The sequence below is a fragment of the Panthera onca genome, chromosome C2 (genome assembly GCF_046562875.1).
Source record: "Panthera onca isolate mPanOnc1 chromosome C2, mPanOnc1 haplotype 2, whole genome shotgun sequence".
NCBI lineage: Eukaryota > Metazoa > Chordata > Mammalia > Carnivora > Felidae > Panthera > Panthera onca.
This window is the reverse complement of record NC_138347.1, coordinates 122175008-122194121: the sequence shown is the minus strand read 5'-3', so window position 1 is coordinate 122194121 and position 19114 is coordinate 122175008. Positions and strand designations below refer to the sequence as shown.

General features: G+C 42.5%; 1 protein-coding gene across 13 annotated transcripts in view; it reads left to right on the top strand.

The window, feature by feature from the left end:
- ZBTB38 (zinc finger and BTB domain containing 38) overlaps positions 1 to 19114 on the top strand; it is a 172753-nt gene that overhangs the window by 114632 nt on the left and 39007 nt on the right. The window contains exon 7 of one of the 13 annotated variants that reach the window (XM_078432290.2): positions 6620 to 6711. The exons of the other annotated variants lie outside the window; for them this stretch is intronic. The gene's annotated coding sequence lies outside the window, so the exon portion shown is untranslated. The remainder of the gene's footprint in view (positions 1 to 6619; positions 6712 to 19114) is intronic. 13 annotated transcript variants of the gene reach the window in all.

Sequence of the window (19114 nt, the reverse complement as noted above, 5' to 3'; positions counted from 1 at the left end):
TGGATATAGAGGTTACTTAAAAATAAAATCTTTTTTTAAGTAGGCCTCATGCCCGGTGTGGAGCCCAACACAGGGCTTGAATTCATGATCCTGAGATCAAGACCTGAGCTGAGATCGAGAGTTGGACGCTTAACTGACTGAGTCACCCAGGTGCCCCATAAAAATAAAATATTTTAAAAAATAATATTTATGAGTGCCATATATTACTTTGAAGTTTACTTTTTTTTTTTTTTAGGAACACAAATTAAAAATAGAATGTTATGGAAAATTCTGAATTTCCCCAAAATGTTCACCCCAGAGCCACCTGGTGGTCCATATGGTATCTTTATGCATTTTAAAGAAACAGCCCCGTCCGTATGGCAGGAGGATGCAGCCCTCCCCAGTGTACCTGCCTGGCCAAGCAGAGCGTGAGCTGGCTCTCAGCCTCCCCTTCTTGACAGCATATCACAGGGCATAGCCTGTCCCCCTGCATTTGGCAGCCCTGCTCAAGTCCAGTTGAAAGTTTGCCAGGCACTCACACACGGGTAGGTAGGCTGCGGTCGTGAGCCTAGGAGCCTTTGGTACCAAGAACTTATTCTTTATTTCTTGGTGCTTCTGAGCCTGAAATGGAGAGTCTAGTCTTTGAGTTCTACTGCTGAGTCTGAATCCCAGCTGTGCCGCTCACTAGTGAAATGACCCCAGTCAAGTGACACAGCCTCTCAGAATCCTCAGTTTTCTCATTTGCAAAATCAGGTTGCTGTGAACTTAATCGGGATGGTGTGTACACAGTGGGTAGAATGGTACTGGGCACGTGGATGTGCCCGTCAGGTGCTGAGGGCACAGCATATGGCTGGCATAGGAGGTGAACTTCCTCCTGTCAGATGAGCAGGTCTTGTTGGGGACGTTGATGCACTTGTAGTGGGATGTCAGTGTGACACTACACCAGCCCTGAGGAAGGCTGCCCAGAGGGGCTCTCGAAAGAGCAGGGGACAGCAGCATAGTTAGAAGTCATGGGCCAGTGCATGTGCACAACGTAGCTCAGTAACTTTTTTATTCTACACCCACATGTTAACCACTTTGAAGTTTTAGTATTTTTTTTAAGTTATTTTAAAAGTTTGTTTCCAGCTTAGCTTAAGCACTCAAGAGACAAAAGCCAAATCCCTGGAGTTTAAACTATTTAAGAACAAAATTCATCTGAGTAAATTTTAAAGATTTTATTGACTTTATTCCATAGTTTGTGAATTGAGCAGCATCCAATCTAGCAGATAAAAAAAAAGGAGCGCCAAAGCGCTATGCAAGGCAAGAGATTTTATAGGCAGATGGGAGCAGAATACGGAAGTTACACTAGGCAAAGAGGCAGATTGGTTATTGCAAGGTTAGTCTCCATATAGCGGACGGCAGGGCCTTATTAGCAGGGTACTTAATGCTGATAAAAGTTGATTCGTGATTGACTGGTTTAAGATTCCATTTCTGGAAGAGGTAAAACTAAGTTAAGTTTCAGTTTGGTGACATGGGGCTTAGCTTAGCATAAGGAATTCCATTTTGGGCCTGTTGTCTATAACAGAACAAAGCATATCAGGGCATAAAGGGTTGCTCTTCTCCCTTTTTTTGAGCCAAAGCAGTAATAGTAAGCCATTTCTCAGTGTTTTGAAGCTGCGTTTCAGCGTTTTAACTTGTTTGGGCAGTGACAACTTTGTGGGCAATAGATAGATGGCCCTGGCTTGTCTTATCCGGCTCAGGTTTAGGCTAGCAGTGTTGATCTGGGGTGTGTGTGTGTGTGTGTGTGTGTGTGTGTGTGTGTGTGTGTTTCCTTATACCATGTCAAAACAGCCTTCTTGGCTTTTTTTATGTTCAACAAACATACTCACCCCTTTTAGCATAGGTGACAAATAGCAGGGCGGTTTCTGTTGACCTAATGCTGGATCCAGAAAGCTTGGTAACAGTGCCCGGTATAGTGGGCTTTAGAAAGCTTAATGTTTGGGTACTTTTTGTTTTTGCATTCATTCAGTAAAGGTTTGTTAGCACCTGTTCTGTGCCAAGTACAGTGCCAGGAGCTAACGATACTGGTAGACAGTCTTAGCTCTCATAGAATTTATACTTTTGTGGTAAAGGCACACATTTGTCATTGTTTAATTACACTCGTAACGAATGCTATGAAAGAAAAGTATGTTGAGAATAGATAACAGATGAACCTAATTGAGGGGGAAAGGATTGTTGGATAGAGATAAAAGAGGACTACTGCCTGGGCTGGAAGGGCATTCTAGGATGCAGAAGCAAGACCCTGAAGTGACAAGTTCCTAGGCATATTGAATGAACAGAAAGAAGGCTGATGCATGTTAGAGTGGCAGGAAATGCGGTTAAGTCGCAGAGGACTTTATAAGCCTTGGTAAAGATATTGGAATTTGGGGGAACCTGGGGGGCTCAGTGGGTTAAGCATCTGACTTTGGCCCAGGTCATGATCTCATGGTTTGTGGGTTCCAGCCCCACATCGGGCTCTGTGCTGACAGCTTGGAGCCTGGAGCCTGCTTCGGATTCTGTCTCCCTGTCTCTCTGCCCCTCCCCCACTCATACTCTGTCTCTAAAAAATAAATAAACATTAAAAATTAAAAAAAAAAATACTGGAATTTGGATTTAGGGTTTTAATGAGCCTCACTGACCACCTCTCAGTTCTGTGTTTGTGGGGGGACCCTCCCATCTGTCATGGGGAAAGCTCACACCCAAAGTGACCCTCCTCTGGAGATTCTCTTTTGCTAGTGCTCCCCTGATGCTTCATACTCATTGCTCTCATGCTGTACCCTGACTGATAGGTCTCTAGCATGAGCTTCATGATCCCTGAGACTGCATCATGCCCAGTCCTCTAATGAGCGGGTAAATCTAAATACTCATTGGGGAGGGGAAGCAAATGAAAATTCATTTTCCTGATACATACATACACTTCAGAGTAACAAATCCTGGCTGTGCAAATCCTTGGTCTTTGTCTTCTGAGTCCTTGGACTGAATTGGACTGAATAGACTTTTAGAAAGCAACTTCTTTTAATACTGAGATTTTAAGTTGGCCACACGTGGGTATAAAGCCTTGGTGTTGAGTGTTTAGCAAATTCTGGGCTGTGGAGCAGGCACCATGACTGACTGTGTTACGTGTTCAGGTGGCACCTAGAGAATGCCTACTGCAGCACCACTGTTTGCCCGACCAGCATGCAGAGTCCCAGGCCGGGGGCCCATTACATGTAGCAATGCTCAGGTTGCCCTGGTGACTGCTGCCCATGGCAAGGGGTCTGCTTGCCTTAACTCCGATCCTCAGCTGCCCTTCTTGGCTACCACTCTTGACAGATTCTGCTTCATGACAGGCAGCATTTCTTTGTTACTTTTTTTTTTTTTTAAAGCTTATTTATTTTGAGAGAAAGAGTGCACAGGAGAGGCAGAGAGAGAAGGAGAGAGAGAATCTCAAGCAGGCTCCACACTGTCCATGCAGAGCCCAATGTGGGGCTCAAACTCACAAAATGTGAGATCAAGACCTGAGCCCAAACCAGGAGTCAGATGCTTAACCGACTGAGCCACCCAGGTGCCCCTCTTAGTTACTTCCTGGTGTGTGATCTAGGCTGGCTGCCCCCAGTGGTTCTAGCTCTTGAATCTTGGCCTGGGTCTCTTCCTGCTATGGGCTTCCACAGTAGTGATCCCATACAGTACGCCTGCTGTTTGGACTCGGTGCAGGGCAGTTTTATGCTGCTCTGTCTTCACTCCTGCTGTGTGTGCACACGCATGTGAGGTGGCAGTAGAGCGCGGGGGACTGAGCACCGTGCTGCCATCAGAAGTGACAGCCCTTCTGTAAGCGCGGTACTGATCTGGGCTCAGTTTCCACTTGATACCGTGGGCACGATAATATCAGCTTCCATATACTGAGCACAAACTCTGTTTGTTAATTCACTTAACCCTGTGAGTATATAGTAATATCTCCACTTTACTTTCCCACTGCCCGGGATGCTGAAGGGGATTAAAAGAATTAATATTTGGGGTGCCTGGGTGGCTCAATCAGTTAAGTGTCTGACTTCAGCTCAGGTCATGATCTTTTGGCTTGTGGGTTCGGGCCCTGCATCGGGCTCTGTACTGACAGCTCAGAGCCTGGAGCTGCTTGGATTCTGTGTCTCCCTCTCTCTCTCTGCCCCTCCCACCCTCCTCAAAAATAAATAAAATGTGGAAAAAAAAAAAAAAGAATTAATATGTGAAGTGCTTCGCAACCTGAAATACATCAGATAAAAGCAATTTTATTCTAAATTGATTAGGGAAATTCAAACAGATGGGCATTGTATTTGGCAGTATTTATGGTGCCTACCCATATCTAATGCTGATTTAGAAACATGTATCTATTTACAGTGCGGATTGTTTATTCAGTAAGTGAGTATTTACTGAGGGCCTACTATGTGTCAGGCACTTTTCTAGGTGCTTACGATACATCAGTGTAGAATATCGAAGTTTACTGCCCTTGTGGCACTTCAATTCTAGCAGGCAGATGGACAGTAAGAAGTAAAGGGGTAAATTGCGTAGTATATTGGAATGTCATGGGTACTGTGGAAAAAATAAAAGCAGAGCAGGGTACAGGGCATCGGGAATGCAGGGGAGGGGGGGCAGGTTGCTCTCTCAATCAAGGGGAGCCTCGTTCATGTTTTTTATGCCTAGCCATTTCATGTAGTCATTCAGCAGATGTTTCCTGAGCACCTACCATGTGCTGCATTCTGTAGACATAGCAGTGAACAGGACTCACAAGGTCCTTTCTGTCCCGGAGCTTACCTTCTGGTGGGCAGAGCAGACAATGCACAAGCAGGCAAACGCATGTGATAATTGCAGGATGAGGTAGGCGGTATGAAGGAAAACCGGGCATTATGAGGGCAAGTGAAAGCAGAATCAGACAGAGACTTGGGATGATCCCCCCGGATGACACTTGAGCTGGGCCTGAAGCACGAGAGTGAGCCAGCCCTGGGCAGTACTGGGATCAGTGTGTTTAAAAGCCCTCGAGGCTGGAAGACACCTGGCAGGTGGAGTAAGCAAAAGGAGGCCTATGTAGTGAGCACAGAGAGTGGGGTGGAGGGGAGCAGGCAGGTCTGGAGAGAGCAGCCGGGACCTGTGGACGATACCGGGCCTTGCAGGCCACAGTGAAGCTTCTGGATTTTGTGCTGATGTCTGGAGAACACCGCCAAAGGGTTTTAAGCAGGGGTGGACTTGATCTCATTTGTGTTTATAAAAGACCATCCCGTGTACTGTGTGAAGCATGGACTGCATAAGCAGTCCTCTCCAAACCACCAGCTAAGCAGGACATGGTCAGTTCTCAAGCTGATTCCAGCCCACACTCACAGAACCAACCCCACCGTGGGCCGAGTGCTGCTCTTCATGCTGTGTGTGTGTGTTGTGTGCTCGCTCCTTCCTGCCCAGTTTCTGGCTCCTCCAGAAAGAACCAGTGTAAGCTGGGATTCCTTGTCATTCAGTAGTCCTGAGAAACCTGGGGGACAGAGGGAGCAGGGGGTGGAGAGGGAGGGTGCCAGGGGAGCTGGGTTTAGATGGTTTAACACCAAAGCAGCAGTTAGTGTTCAGTCCATCTTAGTTCTTGTGACCAGCTGGAGGGTGATTGTTGTTCAGTAGCCAAAAATTTCTGACAGTTCTTCCTTGTGTCCTTCCCAAGAGGAAGCAGTCACCTGAGAGGAATAGGGCCATTAAATCAGTTGGCCCTTCAGGCTTCCAAAATATTGGTATTTGGTTTTTTGAGACCAACTCTTTATGATAAGCTCACCTGGAAATGAGAAGTCCCAGAGGACAGGAACCCTGTTCTGGTCTTTTTGGTAACTTGGTTCCTGCAGCATTCATATTTAAAATGCCTCCTGCATTAGGGACGCTGAGTGTCAGTGGAATTTGGTTGAGATCAGGAACAAACACAGCACCGGAGGGCTTAGAGGTACACTCTCTAAGCAAGCAGATATCCGGGCATGCATGATCCTGAGGTGAACCCAAGGTACATGGACTACCCTGAAATACTGTTGTGTTTCAAAAAGGAAAAAGAAGCCAAGGACCTTTTCCCCCTTTCATCTTTCCAAACAAGCAACTTGAAATATTTAACTGAGCACATTGCATCATTCATGAATCTGATAATGCTCGTTCTTACAATCCATATGCACGCAACTACAAGTCTAGAGACCAGATGTTTACCTTTTCAAAAGAATATATTCAGGTAAGGTTGTTCAAGCCAGCCTTTCTCTGTTGAATACACCCTGGAAGCTTCCTGATGTTAGCCTTCCAAACGGCCTGAATTTCAGTTGAAAAAGCAAACTTTCCTCACCTCACCATGCTTTCTTGAATCTGATAGTTTAAGTGCGTTAAAGTCTGATAAATGCAGCTCTTCTCTACCCCTTTTGGACTGCGTTTAGAAGAGAAATCAAGAGGATTTTCCTTTTCCTAGACATAGCCGAACTCTATAAAGGGCTTCTGTTTTGTAATCTGTTTTTGAGATCCGATGCGTGTGTTTCTAACACCTTGTCATGTGAGGGTGTGACGTAGTCACCCAACAGGACTGTGAGAAAACGTACTGCAGGGATGTGTGTGGGGTGGTGGACCGGACTCACTGAAGCTGTGTCCTTTGTCGGAACACTCTCTGCAGGGACTAGCAGACCCGTGCGGTAGTTTTCACTTCGACATGGGCCCCTCACTGCCCCAAAATGGACTGTGCATTTGACTTTTGCAGAATTCCAGGTCAGTATCCTAATACAGTGTGTTCTTTTTTTAGTTGGGTTTTATTTCTAAGTTTCTTTTTATAGAAGGAGCTGTGCAGTAGAGAGAAGCAAAAGTTGCTCTGTTGATTCAGTTTTGTTGTTCTGTACGTTAGGAATTGGGTGGTGGCCAGCGGCTGCAGGAGGGCCTTGGGCCTTCTCCTCTGATCAGAAGATTTAGAAAAATGGGCCTCAGTCTGGCCCCGGAGAGTAGCCTTACTCGACGTTGCATTGCTTCACTCTTTGTCATGTCTTAAAGATTTACTAATAAAAGTACACCAAATTTTATTAACAAGCCCTGTAAAGTGCTAATAATAGATGTGTTATTGATTAATGAAGAGGTTTTCCAAGATTTTTTTGTACCATGAGAGTTAAAATTTATATGGAAACTCTCATTTTATGTTTTTTGATTTCTGCATATTTCAGTAAAGTTGCCTTGACTAGTTGAGGAGGGAAGATTTAATTAAGCTGGAGGGGCGCCTGGGTGGCTCAGTCAGTTAAGCATCTGATTTCAGCTCAGGTCATGCTCTCACAGTTCGTGGGTTTGAGCCCCATGTCTGGCTCCGTGCTGACATCTCACAGCCTGGAGCCTGCTTCAGATTCTGTTTCCCTCTCTCTCTGCTTCTCCCCCACTTGTGCTTACTTGTGCTCGCACTCTGTCTCTCTCTCAAAATAAAAAAGACATTTAAAAATATAATAAACTGGAAATAGAGAGTATTAGTTGGTCAGATCATTGCTAAGGATTGTTTCCCTTTTTAAAAAAAATTGTTAATGTGTATTTTTGAGAGAGAAAGTGTGAGCAAGGGAGGGACAGAGAGAGAGGGGGGACAGAGGATCCAAAGCGGCTCTGTGCTGACAGCAGACAGCCCAATATGGGGCATGACCTGAGCCAAAGTCAGACACTCAGCCAACTGAGCCACCCAGGTACTCTTCCCCTTTTTTAAAGTTCAGTTGTAGAATGAGTGAATCAGTGCCTAAAAGCAGTCTCCAGAATCTAATGGGGTGGGGGCTAATTCAATAGATGAATGGTTAGAATTGTTATGAGCACACAAAATTCTGTGAGCAGGCTAACCTTTGAGATTTGGAAGGCAAGAATGCGAGCAGTGCTAGATTGTGCAAACATAAGACGGGCCACAGCCCTGCAAATCAAGGAACAGTTGTCACCTGAGCACCTATAGTGCGGAAGTCCTGTTTGGCCCCCTGGTTTTTCAGCCATGCTCAGACTCCAGAGGTTTTAGTAATGACTTCAAGCTTGGGAAATTCATGACAGCTATAGAATGTGTGTCTCTGTGACTGTGGGTATGTCAGTCTGTGTTTCTGTATCCCTCGGTCTCCTTCTCCTGGGGATTTCTGCTTGTATTTTACCACATTCTCATTCACTTTGTCTCTCATTCTTTTAAGCCTGTATCTGATTTCTCTTATTGAGTAAAATAATTTTTAGAGAACAATCATTTTGAACATCTTCTTATAGGTTAGAGTAGCATTTCTCAAATGTTTTGGTCCCAAGACCTCCTTACACTCTTAGAAATCATTGAAGACCCAAAGAGCTTTTGTTTATCTGAGTTAAATATCTATCAGTATTTGCCATATTCAATATTTAAAAGGAAATTAAAAACAACAACAACAACAACAACAATTAACCGGGACACCTGGGTGGCTCAGTCAGTTAAGCATCCAGCTCTTGATTTCAGTTCAGGTCATGATCTCACAGTCATGGGACTGAGGCCAGCATCAGGCTCAGAATTGTCACTCACCCCTCTCTCTGTCCGTCCCCTCCTCATGCTGTCTCTGTCTCTCTCTCAAAATAAACAAACATTTAAAAAATAATAATCACAATTCATGAAAAATAGCTGTGATAAAGTCATGATTAAATAACATTTTTTTTTTTTTTTTTTTTTTTATTTTACTTTTGGGACAGAGAGAGACAGAGCATGAACGGGGGAGGGGCAGAGAGAGAGGGAGACACAGAATCGGAAACAGGCTCCAGGCTCCGAGCCATCAGCCCAGAGCCTGACGCGGGGCTCGAACTCACGGACCGCGAGATCGTGACCTGGCTGAAGTCGGACGCTTAACCGACTGCGCCACCCAGGCGCCCCTAAATAACATTTTTAATAACATTTAAAAAAATAAATTTTTCTAAGGCAAAAAAATGTAATGAGAGTGGAATTATCTTACATTTTTGCAAACATATAATGTTTAGCTTGATAGAAAGGAAGTCAGATTTTCATATCTGCTTCTGAATTCAATGGCAAGTATGTTGTAGTTGAAGTATGTGAAGAAAATCTAGCCTCATACAAATAGGTCATTGGAAGTGGGAGATGTTTTCTAATAGCTTTTCATTTAATTGTGGATATTCCTTGATAATACACCAAAACTTGACAGGTAGTTGGTTTTTTTAAAGGTTAGCTGTGACATGGAACTTGAACCAAAGCAATGAACTTTCCATATGTTGTCACAGTTAAATCTACTGATCTTACACCTTTTTGCCTGTATGTGCGTGGTTTTTTGTTACAATATTTGGCAAATGTTAGTTCACTGAGCTATGCCTGTCTTCCAAACTCATTGCACGATATACTAAAGTCACATTCATTAACATCACCACCAACCTCTGTAGAAAAATCATTATGTATTGAGAAATGTAGAGCTCATGGCGGTGAATGCCAAAGTTTGTGTTAAATACCAAATTTTCCAGAATTGAGATTTTCATCTGAAAGTCAAATTTTATTACTGGGAACAAAATGGCTACTTCCTTGAAGTGACAGTCCCGCTTAGTTCATTTTCAAGAAAATGTTTGCCCAGATATCCACATCTGAATAACCATAGTTTGTCTGTCAGTCGTTTTTGAATGTAAAAATGGTGTTCCATGGAAAAAAAGTTGGCTAGTTCAGCTCACAACTCTAAGAACCACCCAAGTGCTCAAGGCAGACATTGGTTTTTCAGTGCAGTGGAAGTGTTTTGTGTGTACCTCCCATTTTATCACACAAAATAGTAAAAAAATGTATATTCAATAGCCAAGATTTAATAAAATTAGTAACTTTTACTTTCTTATCTGGGTGTTACTGGCTTGATGCTTGCTACAGTGTTGGCTCTTTTGCCCATCATTGCTTTTGTACCATTAATGCACATATTAGCATGGCTGGGTGGGGGCGGGGGGGAAGGCAGATGACATCTTTATGTTATTATGAAAATAGTTTTGACCTCATGAACCTGCTGAAAGGGTCTTGGGAGACTCCAGGTCTATGAAACACTTGGAGCCAACTGCCACATTAGGAGGAAACTAGGAAGAAAATGGACAGGAATTAATTTTTATTTTCCTAGTTACTTGTGCTGTCTACAGAGTAGAATTTGGGTTCATCTGGTTCTAATTTTGAAAACTTTAAATCAGGAACTTTTCTAAATACAGAGTGTAATTTAAGCTGTTTGGTGCTCAGGGTCTGAAGAGCCAGCTCCTCTTGCTTATTGTCACCATCGTCGACAACGTACTGTACCCTACAGGTGTCGCGAGAACAAAGATGAGTTAGATTGGCCTTGTACTCAAGGAGCAAATAGGGAAGGATAGAAACATGAACAAATGCATAACACTTCACGTTTCATAAAGGTGGGAGCCAGAATCTAGGCGTTCCAGAGGACGAAGGGTGCCCAGGTGGGCTGTCACCTGAGATGGGTAAGTTTAAGGAATTGCCAGGCAGAGGAGCTAGAGGCTAGGGTAGAAAAAACTCAAGAGAAAATAATTTTTCTCCTAGAGCTTTTATACAGATGTAGTGTACAGATCTTCCAAAGTTAGAAAAAAGGTATCCATCTAGGGAGGATGCATGCTGTGGGTGCCGTAGGTGCATCGATGTGGGGGAGGGGAGGCTAGGACAGAGAACAGGCCTTCTGCTTTGTACTTTAATACACTTCTGCACTGTTTGAATATTTTACCATGAGCATAGATTTATTTTATTGTTTTAAATATAGTTCATTCTAAAAGCTGGTGAAGTGGGCACCTGGGTGGCTCAGTCGGTTGAGCGGTCGACTTTGGCTCGGGTCATGATCTCGCTGTCCGTGAGTTCGAGCCCTGCGTCGGGCTCTGTGCTGACAGCTCAGAGTCTGGAGCCTGTTTCAGATTCTGTGTCTCCCTCTCTCTCTGACCCTACCCCGTTCATGCTCTGTCTCTCTCTGTCTCAAAAATAAATAAATGTTAAAAAAAAAAACAATTAAAAATAAATTAATTAATTAATTAATTTTTAAAAAGCTGGTGAAGTGGTAATTTAATCTTCAAAAGCATCTTATTTAAGTGTTCATCTTTGCATTATATGTATGTGCATGTGTTAGATAAGGTTGAAATATGGCAGGAGACGAAAGGATCAGAAGATTCTAAATATGTGAATGAACTAGAATTTCCCAATGGCATTTATATAAAGTATAATTATAAAGTATGTTTATCATACTTTCTGTAAACATATACATATGTACTTGTACTATAATACAGAATTTTATGTTTACATAGAGGTTTAGGTTTTATTTTTATATATAGACATACACATACATATATATACACATGTATATATATGAATATATGTATAAATAAATAAAGGATGAATATTCATCCTTATTTCCTCAAGTGCAGTCCCAATGTATACCTGTTTCTCTAGCATAGTTATTAGCTGCACCCCTTTTGTCTTTCAAATGTCCACGTATATGTGTATGTACACATATAGATATATGTGTATATCACATACTTATGTTGTATATATACATATAGATATCTACATGTGTGTTTTTATAGATAAATATGACTGTGTAAGTATTTTATATAGCATATGCTCATATATTTATAAAGTCACTTAATTATCTAATTACAAATTAGTTTATGTGGGGCCTGGGCAGCTCAGTCAGTTGAATGTCGACTCTTGATTTCAGCTCAGGTCATGATCCCAGGGTTGTGGGATCAAGCCCCACATCGGACTCTGGGCTAAGCACAGAGCCTACTTAAGATTCTCACTCTCTTTCCCTCTGCCCCTCTCCCCCACTCTTGGGCACTGTCTCTCTAAAATAAAAAATTAGGGGCACCTGGGTGGCTCAGTCAGTTAAGCATCCAACTTTGGCTCAGGTCATGATCTTGTGGTTCATGAGTTTGAGCCCCGCATCTGGCTCTGTACTGACAGCTCAGAACCTGGAGCCTGCTTTGGATTCTGTGTCTCCCTCACTGTCCCTACCCCGGTTGCTCTCTCTCTCTCTCTCTCTCTCTCTCTCTCTCAAAAATAAATATTTAAAAAATATGTAAAATTTAATTTAATTTAATTTTTAATTTAAAAAAAAAGAAATGTAGGTAGGCCCACCAAAATTTTTGCATCTATGACATTTGTTGTTAGCCTTTTTCATGCTTGTCTATCCCATCTCAGTAATACTACTGAGAGAAGTGAATGTATTGCATGAAGCTTGCTGTTTAGAAAACATTTTAAAAAGTTACATGTAAATTAAATCTCATCTTCTTTCCATCCTACATTTCTTTTTCTGAGGTCTTTTGAGGGCTTTCCATTGGCAGGAATTCCTAAGGCTTCAGTGTTAAGTTACTCTCTATAAAGAAATATAGTAGAGGAGGTCAGTTAACTTTTTTAGGTCAAAGAATACTGTTTTTGCCGAGGATGACTACCCCCTCCACCCCAAACACACAAAAACTCATTTATAAGTCTGAATTTTAATTTTGGGGGGATCTTTAAGTAAGTATGTATGATAAGATCTGTGGGTCTAATGTTATTTCCCTTTATGTTCTTATCAGTCACAACAAAGGAAATCAGCTAACGGGGCCAGGCTGGTCAGGTTACAGAGAGAAGTCACTTGGCGGTAAGAGCATGGGCAGGCAGTGTGTGAGTGCAGGTGGCTGTGATGAGGGGACACAGCTATGAGGCACCCAGTCCTTCTTGCCAGGCGGACAACAACCATTTTGCCCACTCTTCCTGTTGTTCAAAAAAGGTATATTGGTTTTTATGTTAAATCTTACTCTTTTCAACATCAGCCCGGTTTTTCAAAAACGTGGTTCCAAAAACCAGATTGGTCAGAAAAACCTGTGGGGGCCAGATTTGCCTGTGGCCTACTGTGGGTCTGTGGGTCTACAGACTTTGAACTGATTTCTTTAATGCCCTTTGAACACGTAGGATATGGCTTTTAGCTTTGGCACCATCTGAGATGACCCCGTGACTGTGGTGGGAAGTGGTTCAGGTGGGAGGTAAAATCAAAAAGGAGGTTCTAGAGGGTTCTAAAGTCTTAAAGACTTTAAGGTCCACCTTCAACAACTTTCACTGCTTTTTCAATTTGCATTTGCAGATTTAGATTCTTTGAACTGTTACACTGACTCTTGGATTATAAGCTTTTTGAGGGCATGAAACTCTGTGCCTCTTTCTGAGTGAGGTTCCCTTCCCTTTGTTTAGATCTGCAGAACTAAATTCTACCCTCAAGATCCACTACATGGCACTTTCTCCTCCAGGGCTTTGCTGAGTGTCTCCCTGTGCCTTCCCTCACCGCCATTCCCAAGCTCCTCCCCAGAATGCCACTGCCTTCTTCCAACCTGCCTGCTTGTGTGATTCCACACATTTGTGTGTCTTTGTTATGCAGCGTTTCATAAACACATCTTATACCCCTTGCTACACCACAAAGCTTTGAAGGACGAATTTGTATATATTTTATGGCACAGGGTTTTAGTGTCAGCCCACTGGGCCTGGTTCTAGCTGGTTGATAAAAACTACTTGAAGAGTCTCTGAGACAAGGTGGGAAAGAGACTCATCAAGTTTATGTGTTGTGTCTTTTGAATTTGGTATCATATTAATGTTTTCCTTATTCACTAAATTAGTGCAAATACAAAACATACAGAGGTGCCTGGGTGGTTCGTCAGTTGGGTGCTCAACTTCGGCTCCGGCCCTGATCCCACAGTTCATGGGTTCGAGCCCTGCATCGGGCTCTGTGCTGACAGCTCAGAGCCTGGAGCCTGCTTCGGATTCTGTGTCTCCCTCTCTCTGTACTCCTCCCTCCCTCTCTCTCTCTGTCTCTCTCAAAAATAAATAAACATGAAAAATATTTTTAAAAAATACATTGGATTCCAAGGTCTTTCCCCAGCTGTTCTAAACCAGAATTTCTGTGGGAGCAGGGGAGGGGAAAATCTATCAATTTATACTATTTTAAAGCTTCCCAGGTGACTGTGATGCATAGCCAGGTTTGGGAACTACTGTCCCAAAGCATATAGTAGGTATTCAGGAAACATTTGTTCAAATGTGGAATGAACTCTTGTCTTCCTCTAACATTTAGTCTGATACCATGTACTTAACAGTTGTTCCATAAATGTTGGTGGAGGGAATGAAAATCTATTCTAAGTCCAGATACCACCCCCCACTCCCTTCCTTAGCTGGCGGTAGGGCTGTCTGCTTGCCCCCGCCTCTCACTCTGCCTGGATGGATGGGCTGCTTCTCAGCTGGACCATGGATGGCCTACCCACCTGGTCTCCTGCAGCCAGCTTGCCCCTCCCCTCTGATTGTTTCAGCACACTGCAGCCTGAGTGAGTGGGGTTTGTTTTTTTTCCAGGTCAAATCTGGAATAGATTATGACTTTCAGTGGTTCCCTCTTAACCTAGAATATAAAATTTACCATGAGGAGTACTTTAGAGCCTTTATGACCCTTCCTTTCCTAGCCCATGTCATTCAACAGAAAGGTGTTGAGGCCTGCCACATGTCTGGCACTGCTGGGGATCCTGGGGACAGACCATGTGCACACGCTCTCCCGCCATCACACAGACCCACTCATCAGTCTCTGAGCGCATATACCCTTTTATCATTTTTTGTTTGTTTTGCCTGTGGTGTTCCTTCTGCTTAGAATGCCTTTCCCACACTCCTGTTTTTTTTTTTTTTTGTTTGCTTGTTTGTTTGTTTGTTTTTTATTTTATTTTTTCAATATATGAAGTTTATTGTCAAATTGGTTTCCATACAACACCCAGTGCTCATCCCAAAAGGTGCCCTCCTCAATACCCATCACCCACCCTGCCCTCCCTCCCACCCCCCATCAACCCTCAGTTTGTTCTCAGTTTTTAAGAGTCTCTTATGCTTTGGCTCTCTCCCACTCTAACCTCTTTTTTTTTTTTTCCTTCCCCTCCCCCATGGTCTTCTGTTAAGTTTCTCAGGATCCACATAAGAGTGAAAACATATGGTATCTGTCTTTCTCTGTATGGCTTATTTCACTTAGCATCACACTCTCCAGTTCCATCCATGTTGCTACAAAGGGCCATAGTTCATTCTTTCTCATTGTCACGTAGTACTCCATTGTGTATATAAACCACAATTTCTTTATCCATTCATCAGTTGATGGACATTTAGGCTCTTTCCATAATTTGGCTATTGTTGAGAGTGCTGCTATAAACATTGGGGTACAAGTGCCCCTGTGCATCAGTACTCCCGTATCCCTTGGGTAAATTCCTAGCAGTGCTATTGCTGGGTCATAGGGTAGGTCTATTTTTAATTTTTTGAGAAACCTCTACACTGTTTTCCAGAGCGGCCGCACCAGTTTGCATTCCCACTAACAGTGCAAGAGGGTTCCCGTTTCTCTACATCCTCGCCAGCATCTATAGTCTCCTGATTTGTTCATTTTGGCCACTCTGACTGGCGTGAGGTGATATCTGAGTGTGGTTTTGATTTGTATTTCCCTGATCCCACACTCCTGTTTTATTGATTGATTGATGCCAAGCTTTCCAGGGCCCCTGTAAATAACAAGTTGGCCCTTCATCCTTTAACACTTTGTACATACCTTTAGTATAAAGCCTACCATCATGGATTGCAATTATTAGTTGACACTTCTCTTTCTCCCCCTAGACTCTGAGCTCCTTGAGGAAAGAGACTTGTCTCCTATTCCTCAGTATTTCCAGCTCTGAGTACTGTGTCTAGCCATGTTAGACATTAACACGTGTGCTGGGGAAGAGTGACACAAGAATGAAGTTTTTGTGTGTGTGCCAAGAACGTAGATTGAAGTGCTGCGTAGTTACTCTGATTATAAAAGGATTTCTGCCACACCGTGGTAGATCATCCCCCTTTTGAATAGTGTCGTACGTGGATATTCCATAGTTACAACAGTGTGTTAATGACCTATATAATGATACTTTCTATTAGATGCATTATTCTAACTGTGAGTATGATTAAGATATTATTAGATGTGGGGGCGCCTGGGTAGCTCAGTCGGTTGTGTATCTCACTGGCTCAGATCATGATCTCATGGCTCATGCCTCACATCAGGCTCTCTGCTGTCAGTGCAGAGCCTGCTTCGGATCCTCTGTCCCCCTGTCTCTCTGCCCCTCCCCTGCTCACACTTTCGCTCTCTCAAAAACAAACGTTAAAAAAAGATATTATTAAATGTTAACATTTGGCCTTTTACTAACCATCCTAATTGAACAACCTAAGAGAAGAATCAGAGAATCCTACAGAAGTGAGGGGGGGGCTTATCATCTAACATCCTGGAGTGTTCATTGGCTTGATGTGAAATACTGTAGTCCCCAAGTGGAAGTAGGGCCGAGTGGGAGTTTAAGAGTGCTGTGAATTGGAATGTTTTGGAAGAAGCAGTAGTTTTGAGGTGGAAGGACAAAACAGATGTCAGCATGGAACTAAACTGAGAGGGCAACCACCTTTTAAAATCATACAGTATGTGTTTTGCCAGATCTCAGACTATCCAGTCAGGCTGGATAAAGAATTGAAATAACGTATGGGCTTCAGAAAAGCCAAACAGGATGTGAATAAATGAGGCAGGAGAGAAAGTGGATCCTCCAGGGGCCCAGAGCAGAGAACTCATGGAAGACAAAAGAAGCATCAGCAAAATATGTCATTGATCTGTAACCAATGAAGAACGGACTCCTGCCACCTGTTCAGGGGTGACCCCCTCTCCTTCAGGGGCATAGAGGAAGCTGTAGTTTCCATTTCATTTAATTCCATTTCTATTTATAGACTTAATCCCTCACGTTTCTAAAAAAGATTCATGGACGGTTACAATTAAAGGCACAGTGCACAAGTAGAAAAGAACTAATATTAAATGAAGAAAATGAGACACTAGTCACACCAGAAATCCAAGCTAACAATGGCTACAACAGTTGATGATAAAAGTTGGTTCTAAGCTTCCTTGTCTTGGAAATAGAAGCATTTATTAGTATTAATGCACTTTTTCCTGTGGCTGGATGAGATCAAAGAATGAATCAAATGGATCCTAAAGTATAAAGGACACTAAATAACATAATGGGCACAACTTATAACAGCTTCAGAAAAGGGTAAAAAGAAATTCTTCATTTGGCCATCTGGTCTTTCCACAGCTGAATGAATGCTGTGAGTTAAATGTTGTACTTCAGTGCTAGGAAGACACTGCCACTAGAGAGGCTGGGGGTGCTTGCCTGGTTGGCTCAGTCGGTTAAGCATTCAACTTTTGATTTCAGCTCAGGTCATGATCTCATGGTTCAGTTCATGAGATCAAGCCCTACATCTGGCTCTGTGCTGACAGTGTGGAGCCTGCTTGGGATTCTCATTCTCTCTCTCTCTCTCTCTCTCTCTCTCTCTCTCTGCTCCTCCTTCACTTGCTCTCTCTCTCTCTCTGTCTCACTCTCAAAATAAATTTTAAAAAAGAGAGAGAGAGAGGCTGGATGAACAGCTCATTAGTATGACCTTTAGACTAGAGGGGTTTTTTTTTGGTTTTAACTGCAGGAGTGATCTGTTAGTGAATAGTGAAATTAGTTGAGTGAGTTGCTATTAGCATTTTTAAAATGAAACAGAACAGAATACATGACACAGAGTAAGGTTAAGTTTGAATTTAATTTAGATCCCTACATACTAACATACTATGTATTTCTTATATAATATACTATCTCTTACTGGAATATTAGTTGGTAGGCTTTGGCCATTCCAGTCTTATGGTTTAAAATATATAGAGAAAATACCAAGAACTAGGTGCTGGGAAGAACAGAGATAAGATCCTTGAACCAGAACAAGAGCCACTATGCCTTTAAATTGTGCCAATTTAGGAACCTGTGACTAGACTCAGTATTTTTTTAATGAAATACAATTAACATACAGTGTTATATTAGTTTCAATTCAACAATTCTATACATTGCTCACTGTGCATCACATTTGATCCCCTTTATCCGTTTCATATATCCTCCCACCTACCTGCCCTCTGGTAACCACCAGTGCTCACTGTACTTAAAAGTCTGGTTTTTTTGTTTGTCTTTTTCCCCCTTTGTTCACTTGTTTTATTATTTTTTTAAGTTTATTTATTTATATTGAGAGAGACAGAGGCAGCATGAATGAGGGAGGGGCAGAGAGAGGGAGAGAGAATCCCAAGCAGGCTCTGTGCTGCCAGCGCAGAGCCCAACACGGGTCTCAAACTCATGAACTGTGAGACCATGACTTGGGCTGAAACCAAGAGTCGGATGCTTAACCAACTGAGCCACGTAGGTGCCCCTCACTTGTTTTATTTCTTAAATTCCACATATGAGTGAGATCATATGGTATTTGTTTTTCTCTAACTTATCTCACTTAGCATTATACCTTCTAGATCCATCCATGTTGTTACATATGGCAACATGCATGTTTTTGACTAATATTCCTGTGTGTGTATGTGTGTGTGTGTGTGTGTGTGTGTGTGCGCGCGCATGTGCGTGTGTACCACATCTACTTTATCCATTAATCTGTCAGCAGACACAGGCTGCTTCCATATCTTGGCTGTTGTAAATAATGCTGAAATAAACATAGGGTTGCATATATCTTTTCAAATTCGTGTTTTTATTTTCTTGGGGTGAATACCCAGTAGTGGAATTACTGGTGCTGGGACAACTGGACAGCCACATGCAGAAGAATGAACCTGGACCATTTTCTTACACCATGTACAAAAATAAACTCAAAATGGATGAAAGACCTCAATGTGAGACCTGCAACCATAAAAACCCTTGAAGAGAGCACAGGCAGTAATTTCTTTGACATTGGCCATAGAATCATTTTTCTAGATATGTCTCCTGAGGGAAGGGAAATAAAAGCAAAAAATCAACTGGTGGACTACACTAAAATCAGAGCCTTTTGCACAGTAAAGGAAACCATCAACAAAACAAAAAGGCAACCTGCCAAATGGGAAAAGATATTTTCGAATGATATATCTGATAAGGGGTTAATATCCATAACATGTAAATAATTTATACAACTCAACACCAAAAACCCACAAATAATCCGATTAACAAAAGGGCAGAGAACCTGAATAGACATTTTTCCAAAGAAGGCATAAAGATGACAAACAGACATATGAAAAAGTGCTCAACATCACTAACCACCAGGGAAATGTAAGTCAAAACCACAATGAAATATCAGCTCACACCTGTCAGAATGGCTACCATCAAAAAGATAAGA